The sequence below is a fragment of the Molossus molossus genome, unplaced genomic scaffold (genome assembly GCF_014108415.1).
Source record: "Molossus molossus isolate mMolMol1 unplaced genomic scaffold, mMolMol1.p scaffold_m16_p_7, whole genome shotgun sequence".
NCBI classification, from domain to species: Eukaryota; Metazoa; Chordata; class Mammalia; order Chiroptera; family Molossidae; genus Molossus; species Molossus molossus.
In genome coordinates, this window is record NW_023425401.1 from 92692003 (window position 1) to 92698865 (window position 6863).

Consider the following 6863-nt stretch of genomic DNA (forward strand, 5'->3'; position numbering starts at 1 on the left):
AAGTAAAGAAAGAGGTGTAAAATTGAAGAATACATTTATGTGTGGGTATTTTGGGTAAAAATTCAAATAATTTTTCAGAGGACACAATGAAAAATGTAACTTCCCACCCCAGATCCCTTTCTCATTCTTCAGAAGTGATCACTAGATATTTTTTCTATCTTTTATCCTTTCAGCAAATTTCCATGATACCCATCTCCCTACCAATTTTTTTATACAAATGGGAGCACATTATACTCTATACTTGCTTTAAAAAATATTTTTTTCTTTATTGGTTTTTAGTGAGAGAAGAAGGGAGAGGGAGAGAGATAGAAACATCAATGAGAGAGAACATCGATTGGCCACCTCCTGCATGCCCCCCACTGGGGATTGGGCCCACAACCTGGGCATGTGCCCTGACCGGGAATCGAACTGGCGACCTCTTGGTGCATAACTCAACCATTGAGCCACACCAGCTAGGCTATACAGTGATACCTCGGTTCTCGAACGCCTCGGTTTTCGACCAAATGGAGATTCGAGAAACTTTTGTCTCGGAATCCGAACAAATATTTGGAACTCGAACTTCCGAGATGAGCCGAATGGCGTTCATTCGGCCCAGCGCGCCTTGCTTGCGTCATCAGTGTGAGTGCAGAGAGAGAGTCACGCTTTGTGGAGTCACGCTTTCCTATTGGTTTCATTGCTTCGGTTCTCGAACAATTCAGTTCTCGACCATCCTCCTGGAACGAATTATGTTCGAGAACCGAGGTATCACTGTACTTGCTTTTTTTTAATCTTTATCATTTATCCTGGAGGCTATCTATATCAGTATTCTCTTATATGACTATACATTTAATATATTAATTAAATCAAATAATTCTTCCCTAATACTGCTTGCAAATATTTTTCAGCTAGGAAGAAAGGTTAGAAGAAAAGATATAGGTGGGAAGAATAGGGTGTGTGTATGTTATGATAGGATAAGGTTAAGGGAGATTCACTCATTTCTCATAGCAATCAATCTGAAATATAATCTCTTTCCAGTAGTTCTGGCCTTTCAGACTCCCAGATCCTGTAAATATAATGAGACTGTGCATGAGTGGGCTATGGAGAGGTGTTCAGACTGTTCACTCCTTTATAATAGTCAGATTTAAATATCCAAAGCAAGAATTTAAAATTTTTACTTTTATTTTATAGAAAATAACCAAAATCTTTCTAAGGAACTGCAAGAATGCAAAAGTCATCCCACCTCTGCTCAAACACCTTTGATGACAGTGACTTCCTTACTAAATAAGACAGTGCCATCTGTCCCCTTGCCTTCAAATGGAAACATTACTTTGAACATTCTGTAACTTTTTGTTCAAATACTTAATGGAGCTGGCATGACAAAGATCCTCCATGTGGATGCCTGTGAAAATATGTCTTCAGCACAAGATATGAGATATTTTACCCAGAAAGACCATAATGGATCAGATTGAGTAAGGGTGCTGGACCTAACTTAGTGAGTTATTATATCAGGACTCTGACTCTATTAGTTGTGTGATGTGACACATTATTTCATTTCCTGTATCTTAGATTCCCCATCTGTAAAATGGGATACTACCTACCTTCTAGAAGTATAAGGATTAAATGAGTCAATATGCATACAGTGTTTTGAATAATACTTGCTAACCATGAGTGTTCAATACTTACTTCCCACCTCATTCCCCTTCCTTTCTTAGAATCCCCCATCAAGAACATTAAATAGCATTTTAAGTCCCTAGATCAGGGATCAGCAAACTATAGCCCAGGGGCCAAAGCTGGCCACCAACACTTTTTGTTTGTTTGTTTATTTGTTTGTTTTGATTTTCAAAATTTATTTATTATTTAATCCCCCACCCTCTTCTGCGAACCATCAGCTAGCTCTCTACATCTATGGGTCCATTTGTTTTCTTTATTCATTTGTTTTGTCTGTTTGTTTGTTTGTTTAAATTCCACATATAAGTGAAATCCTTTTTTTTTTTCTGTTTGCATTTCTTTGTTTATTTATTTATTTATTTTTATTGATTTTTATTTTATTTTTGTTACAGATGTTTCTCCTTTTTTACCCTATTGACATCCTCCTCCCGATCCCGCCCACCCCGTCCCCGGCTTTGTTGTCCATGTCCATTGGTTATGCATACATGCATATAAGTTCTGTGGTATATCTCTTCCCTCCCCCATAACCCCCTCTTCTCAGGGTTGTCAGTCTGTACCCTATTTCCATGTCTCCAGGTCTACCCTATTCCTCAGACTATTATGTTCATTATATTTCACAAATAAGTGATATGCTATTTGTCTTTTTCTGCTCGGGATAATACTTCCCAAGTCCCTCCATGTTGTCTTTAAGGATAAGAGATCTTTCTTACAGCTGCATAGTACTCCATTGTATATATGTACCACAGCTTTCTTATCCGTTCATCTACTGATGGACACTTGGGCTGTTTCCAGATCTTAGCTATTGTAAATAGTGCTACTATAAACATAGGGGTACATATAATCTTTCTGATTAGTGTTTCAGGCTTCTTAGGGTATATTCCTAGAAGTGGGATCACTGGGTCAAATGGCAATTCAATTTTTAGTTTTTTGAGGTAACACCATATTGTTTTCCATAGTGGCTGCACCAGTCTTCATTCCCACCAGCAGTGTATTAGAGTCCCTTTTTCTCCACACCCTCGCCAACACTTGTTGTTTGATGATTTGTTGATGGCGGCCATTCTGACAGGTGTGAGGTGATAACTCATTGTTGTTTTAATTTGCATCTCTCTCATGATTAGTGATGTTGAGCATTTCTTCATATGTCTCTTGGCCATTTGTATGTCCTGTTTGAAGAGGTGTCTATTCAGCTCCTCTGATCATTTCTTAATTGGATTCTTTGTCTTCCTTTTGTTGAGTTGTATGAGTACTCTATATATTTTGGAAATTAACCCCTTATCTGATATATCATTGGCAATGATGTTCTCCCATACAGTGGGTTGCCTTTCCATTTTGATGGTTGTTTCTTTTGCTGTGCAGAAACGTTTTAGTTTGATGTAGTCCCATGTGTTCATTTTATCTTTTTTTCTGTTGCCTTAGGTGATGTATCAGTGAAAGTTCTGCTGCGTATGATGTCCAAAATTTTGTTGCCTACATTTACTTCTAGGGTTTTTATGGATTCATGGGTCACATTTAAGTCTTTTATCCATTTTGAGTTTAATTTTGTGCATGGTGTAAGTTGATGATCTAGTTTCTTTCTTTCTTTCTTTTTTTTTTTTTTTTTTGCATGTAGCTGTCCGATTTTCCCAACACCATTTATTAAAGAGGCTGTCTTTACTCCACTGTATGCTCTTGCCACCTTTGTCAAATATTGAGTATAATGTCTTGGGTCCATTTCTGGGTTCTCTGTTCTGTTCCACTGGTCTATATGCCTGTTCTTATGCCAGTACCAGGCTGTTTTGATTACAGTCACTTTGTAGTATAACCTGATATCTGGTATTGTGATCCCACCTACTTTGTCCTTCTTTTTCAAGATTGCTGTGGCTATTCGTGGTCTTTTTTGGTTCCATGTGAACTTTTGAAGTATTTGTTCTAGTTCTGTGAAATATGTCATTGGTATTTTGATGGGGATTGCATTGAATCTATAGATTGCTTTGGGTAATATGGACATTTTAATGATGTTAATTCTTCCAATCCATGAACAATGTATGTGCTTCCACTTTTTTATATCTTCCTCTATTTCTTTTTACAGTGTCCTGTAGTTTTCTGCAAATAGGTCCTTTACTTATTTGGTTAAGTTTATTCTTAGGTATCTTAATTTTTTGGCCGCGATGGTAAATGGGATTGTTTTTTCAGTTTCTCTTTCTGTGAGTTCATCATTGGTGTATAAGAATGCTGTCAATTTCTTGACATTAATTTTGTGTTTTGCTACTTTGCCAAATTCATTATTTAAGTCTAGTAGATTTTTCATTGCTTCTTAAGACTTTTCTCTGTATAATATCATGTCATCCGTGAATAATGACTGTTTCACTTCCTCCTTTCCAATTTGGATCCCTTTTATTTTTTCTTCATCTCTGATTGCTGTGGCTAAGACTTCCAGTACTATGTTAAATAAGAGTGGTGAAAGTGGGCATCCCTGTCTTGTTCCTGTTCTTAAGGGAAATGCTTTTAGTTTCTGCCCATTGAGTATGATGTTGGCTGTAGGTCTTTCATATACGGGCTTTATTATGTCAAGATATGATCCCTCTATTCCCACATTGCTGAGCGTTCTTATCTGAAATGGATGCTGGATTTTGTCAAATGCTTTTTCAGCATCTATTGATATGATCGTGTGGTTTTTATTCTTCATTTTATTTATGTGGTGTATCACATTTATTGATTTGCAAATATTGTACCAGCCTTGCATCCCTGGGATGAATCCCACTTGGTTGTGGTGAATAATTTTTTTAATGTATTGCTGGATCCGATTTGCTAGTATTTTGTTAAAGATTTTGGCATCTATGTTCACCAAGGACATTGGCCTGTAGTTTTCTTTCTTTGTAGTGTCTTTTTCAGGTTTTGGAATTAGAATTATGCTGGCCTTGCCCTACTGGTTTTGCTCAGTGGTTAGAGCATCGGCCTGTAGTCCAGAGAGACCCAGGTTCGGTTCCCGCTAAGGGCATGTACTCTGGTTGCGGTTTGTCCCCGGCCCTGGTTGGGTGTGGGCGGCAGCCACTTGATGTGTCCCTTTCACGTCGATGTCTCTCTCTCTCTCTCTTCCTCTCTCTCCCTCCCACTCTATCTGAATAAAAAATGGGAAAATGTCCTCGGGTGAGGATAAAAATAAAAAAAAGAATTATGCTGGCCTCATAAAATGAGTTTGGAAGTCTTCCTTCTTCTTGAATTTTTTGAAATGGTTTGAGGAGAATGGGTGTTAGTTCTTTTTTGAATGTTCAGTAAAACTCCCCCATGAAGCCATCCAGGCCTGGGCTTTTGTTTGCTGGGAGAGTCTTGATTACCTCTTCAATTTCCTTAGTTGTTATTGGTCTGTTCAAGTTTCTATCTCTTCCTGGTCCAGTTTTGGGAGACTATGTGTTTCTAGAAATTTGTCCTTTTCGCTTAGATTGTTGAATTTGTTGCCATATAATTGTTCATAGTATTTGTTAACAATCCTTTGTATTTCTGTGGTGTAAGTTGTTACTTCTCCTCTTTCATTTCTGATTTTGTGTATTTGGGTTCTCTCTCTTTGTTTCTTGGTGAGTCTAGCTAAGGGTCCATCAATCTTGTATATCTTTTTTGAAAAACCAGCTCTTTGTTTCATTGATCCTTTGAATTGTTTTTGTTTGTTTGTTTTTGTCTCTATGTCATTTATTTCTGCTCTGATCTTTTCTATTTCCTTCCTTCGACTTGCTCTGGGGTTTTCTTCCTGTTTGCTTTCTAGTTCTTTAAGTTGTGAGGTTAGATAGTCTATTAGAAATTTTTCTTGTTTCTTGAGGTAGGCCTGTAGTGCTATGAACTTTCCTTTCACAACTGCTTTCACTGCATCCCATAGATTTTGTGTTGTTGTGTATTCATTTTCATTGGTTTCCAGGAAGTTTTTAATTTTTTCCTTGATCTCCTCAGTAACCCATTCATTGTTTAATAACATGCTATTTAGCCTCCATGTGTTGAAATGTCTTTACATGTTCTTGTTGCAATTGATTTCTAGTCACATGCCATTGCGATCTGAGAAGATGCTTGATATGATTTCAGTCTTCTTGAACTTGTAGAGACTTAGTTTGTGTCCTAACATGTGGTCTATCTTTGAGAATGTCCATGTGCACTTGAGAAGAATGTGAATTCTGTAGTTTTGGGGTGTAATTCTCTGTAGATATCTATTAAATTCATTTGGTCTAGTGCTTCATTTAGAGTCTCTGTTTCCTTGCTAATTTTTTGGATCTATCCAGTGATGTCAGTGGGGTGTTGAAGTCCCCTGCTATGATTGTATTACTGTCTATTTCTCCTTTGAAGTCCTCCAGAAGATTTTTAATATATTTTGGTGCTCCTATATTGGATGCATATATGTTTATCAAGGTTATATCTTCCTGTTGGATAGATCCTTTCATCATTATGTAGTGGCCTTCTTTGTCTCTAGTTATGGCCTTCATTTTAAAATCTGTTTTATCAGATATGAGTATTGCTACCTCAGCTCTTTTTTCCTTTTTGTTTGCTTGGAAGATTTTTTTCAAGCCCTTCACTTTCAACCTATGTGAGTCTTTTGTTGTGAGGTGGGTCTCTTGTAAACAACAGATATATGAGTCATGCTTTCTTATCCAATCAGCTGCTTTGTGTCTTTTTATTGGGGCATTCAATCCATTTACATTTAAGGTGATTATTGATATGTACTTATTTATTGCCACTTTTGTTTAGTGTGATTATATTTTTCTTCCTATTTCTTCTACTAATTACAGCATTCCTTTTTTTTTTTTTTTTTATCCTTACTTGAGGACATTTTTCCATTTTTTGTTCAGGTAGAGTGGGAGGGAGAGAGAGAAACAGAGAGAGAGAGAAACATCGATGTGAATGGGACACATCGAGTGGCTGCCACCCACACGACCAACCAGGGCCAGGGACAAACTGCACCGAGGTACATGCCCTTAGTGGAAACCGAACCCGGGTCTCTCTGAACCGCAGGCCAACGCTCTAACCGCTGAGCCAAACCGGCCAGGGCACAGCATTCCTTTTAACATTTCTTGCAGTGCTGGTTTGTTGCTAATGTATTCCCTTAGCCTTTTTTTTTTTTTTTTTTTTTTGGTCTGGGAAGCTCTTTATTTGACCCTCTATTTTGAATGATAGCCTTACTAGATAGAGTAGTCTTGGATTTAGATTCTTGTTTTTCATTACCTTGATTACTTCATGCCATTCCCTTCTGGCCTGTAGTG